We start from the raw sequence: 3,947 nt of genomic DNA on the forward strand, positions 1-3,947 counted from the left end.
CCCGGCTATTTTTTGGTTGCAGCCATCATTGTTGTTTGGCGGGTCCGGGCTGGGGATTCGAACCCGCCACCTTAGGTGTACGTGGCTGGCGCCTTGGCCGGTTGAGCTATAGGCGCTGAGCCACAATGCATGTATCTTAAACGTGAATGTGTATCTGAGGGTGCTTACAGCACTTTTGTTACTGTGGCCTTTGCACACTTTCCCCTGAATGCAAAAGTTAAGAATTGAAGACACTCCTCCCAAGTGTGTGAGGTGGAAGCCTTGCTGTAAATGCTAGGATAATACTTTGAGAAAATTCTAGATTGGTGTCAGCCTAGCTCACAGCAACCTCAAACTCCTGGATTCAAGTGATCCACCTGCCTCAACCTCCCAAGTAGCTGGTACTACAGATGCCTACCATGACAACTGGCTAGTTTTTCTATTTTCAGTAGAGACAGGAATCTGGCTTTTGCTCAGGGTGGTCTCAAACTTCCAGCCTCAAGAAATTCTCAGCTCGGTGCCTGTGGCTCAAGTGGCTGAGGCACCAGCCACTTATGCCTAAGGTGGTGGGTTCAAATCCAGCCTGGGCCCGCCAAACAACAATGAAAGCTGCAACAAAAAAAAAAGCCAGGCCTTGTGGCAGGCACCTGTGGTCCCAGCTGCTTGGGAGGCTGAGCTAGGAGACTCACTTGAGCCCAAGAGTTGGAGGTTGCTGTGAGCTGTGATGCCATGGCACTCTACCCAGGAGGACAGCTTGAGGCTCTGTCTCAAGAAAAAAAAAAAGAAAAAGAAATTCTCCCATCTCAGCCTCCCAGAGTATAAGATTACAGGCATGAGCCACCACACCCAGCCTACTATACATATGAACATTTAAATAATACGTTTGAAATATGTTAAGAAAGGTCAACGGGCCATGCAAATTTAAGATGTATTTTTTATTGTTTGTGTGGAGAATTCAAGATCTAGAATACCTATATATTTAGTGTTTGATTAATTTTATCCTGTAAATATGCTAGCAATGGAAGGAGTATTAGCAAAATGAGATACTTTTTAAATTGTTACTTTACTTGTCTAAGCACTCTTCTTTCAATAACATCAAACTTTTTTTGGTTGTGGAAGCACTGATATGCCTTCTAAATGTTCTTTTATAGGTCCTATAGGACATATTATTTACCTATCACAGTTGAGAACACATTAAGGGAATTACAGTAATGCTCTGTGTGTCCTGATGCTTCACTGGTTGGATAATCCAAATTTATGTCCAAGTTAAGATCAGCCACAATCATCTATCATTAGCTGAATTTTAAAGGCATTATGCTACTCAGGATTCCTGGTTGTGAGTGACAGAAAACCCAACTCAAAGAGGCATAGCATTTTCTTTGAAGCTATAGTGAAGGTAGTTGTGTCCTTATTTAGCCCCTCATCTTGGCTTTTAGTGGCATATACAAAGGCAACTGGACTGTGGACATTGATTGTATATCCTGAGATATTACTATATTTTTTGATGACTTCCAGGAGTCTTGTGGTTGAGTCTGTGGGGTTCTATAAGACCATATTGTCAGCAAAGAGGGAGAGTTTGACCTCCTCTGCTTCCATTTGGATGACCTTTATTTCCTTCTCTTGCCTGATTGTACTGGCTAGAACTTCCATGTTGAATAATTGTGGTGATAGAGGACAACCTTGTCTGGCTCCAGTTCTAAGTGATAGCTTCAATCATTTTCAGAAATGTGCCACCTATGGCTATACTCTTCAGTGTTCTGATTAGAAAAGGATGCTGGATTTTATCAAATGCTTTTTCTGCATCTATTGAGAGGATCGTATGGTCTTTGTTTTTGCTTCTGTTGATATGATGAATAATGTTTATGGACTTGCGTATGTTAAACCAGCCTTGCATCCCTGGGATAAAACCTACTTGATCATAACATATGACTTTTTTGATGATAAGCTATAATCTATTGACTAGGATTTTGTTGAGAATTTTTGCATCTATATTCATTAGTGAAATTTGTCTGAAGTTCTCCTTTTTAGTTGGATCTTTTCCTGGTTTTGGTATCAAGGTGATGTTTGCTTCATAGAACGTGTTGGGGAAGATTCCTTCTTCCTCAATTTTTTGGAATAATTTTTGCAGTATGGGAATAAGCTCTTTTTTGAAGGTTTGATAGAATTCTGGTGTTAAGCCATCTGGACTAGGGCATTTTTTTGTTAGGAGATATTTTATTGTTTCTTTCATCTCAGTGCTTGAAATTGGCCTGTTCAGGAGCTATTTCTTCCTAGCTGAGTCTAGGGAGAGTGTGTGATTCCAAATATTGATCCATTTCCTTCACATTGTCAAATTTCTGGGCATGGAGTTTCTTGCAATATTCACAGATGATCTCTTGTATCTCTGTGGCATCTGTTGTTATTTCCCCTTTATCATTTCTGATTGTGGTTACTAGAGACAAAAGTTTGATAACTAGGATCTATAGAGAACTCAAATTAATCCACATGAAAAAAGTCAACAATCCCATATATCAATGGGCAAGAGAGATGAATAGAATCTTCTCTGAAGAAGATAGACGAATGGCTAGCAAACATGAAAAAATGCTCATTGTCCCTAATTATTAAAGAAATGCAAATTAAAACCACCCTGAGATATCATCTAACCCCAGGGAGAATGACCCACATCACAAAATCTCAAAACTGCAGATGCTGGCATGGATGTGGAAACAAAGGAACACTTTTACACTGCTGGTGGGACTGCAAACTAATACAATGTTTTTGGAAGGAAGTATGGAGAACCCTCAAAGAACTCAAGATAGACCTCCCATTTGATCCTATAATCCCATTACTGGGCATCTACCCAGAAGGAAAAAAAAATCCTTCTACCATAAAGACCCTTGCACTAGACTTTATCACAGCTCAATTTACATTTGCCAAAATGTGGAAACAGCCTAAATGCCCACCAACCCAGGAATAGATTAACAAGCTATGGTATATGTATACCATGGAATACTATTCAGCCATTAAAAATATGGAGACTTTACATCCTTTGTAGTAACATGGATGGAAGTGGAACACATTATTCTTAGTAAAGCATCACAAGAAAGGCAGAAGCATGAATCCTATGTATTCAATTTTGATATGAGGATAATTAATGACCTAGCATAAGTGGGGGTGGGGGAAGGGTAGAGCAGTGAGAGAGAAGGAAGGAAGGGGTGGGGGAAAGAGCTGAGAGGGAAGGAGGGAGGGGAGGGGAGGGTCTCCTGTGTGACACACCTTTTGGGGCAAGACACAATTATAAGAGGGACTTTACCTAACAAATGCAATCAGTGTAACCTGGTTTCTTGTACCCTCAATGAATCCCCAACAATAAAAAAGGAAATAAAAAAAAAAAAAGGAGACATAGCAAAGAAAAGGAAACTTATTAGCTCAAGTAACTGAAAGCTTCAAAGGGGGTGGCAAAGCTGAGCCCAGGGATTACATAATGTGATCTGGACCCAGACTCACTTTCTCTCATGTTTTGATTCTACTTCCTTTGATTTTACTTAATTTTCAACTGGGCTCTCTCTATGTCATGTTTCTTGGCAACATCAAGCTGATATCCTAATAGTTAGAAGTCCATTTATCAATCTCTCAGCAATTAAAAAATAATTGTACCTGTGGATGAGGGGATTCTACCTTGCCAATGGCCATGTCTGGGTCACATGCCCAAACTTAGATGTAAGGTTCAAGTCAGCTCTCCAAAGCCCATAGACCAAAAGTGAGCAGTGAAATGATGCCCAGAGCAAATAGGAGTTTTGTTACTCAAAGAAGGGTGAAAGAATTCTGGGTCACTAAAAACAAATGTCTGTGATAAACTCAACTGTACTTGGTGTCCAACACATTTTACAATACAATGCTCCATTATAATTTTTCTCCATTCCCTATTATATTACAGATTCCTTGAAAGAAGAAACAAGATTATTTGATTATGGTCACCTTTTCCCTCC

This window comes from Otolemur garnettii, unplaced genomic scaffold (genome assembly GCF_000181295.1).
Source record: "Otolemur garnettii isolate 467f Iridium unplaced genomic scaffold, OtoGar3 scaffold00056, whole genome shotgun sequence".
NCBI lineage: Eukaryota > Metazoa > Chordata > Mammalia > Primates > Galagidae > Otolemur > Otolemur garnettii.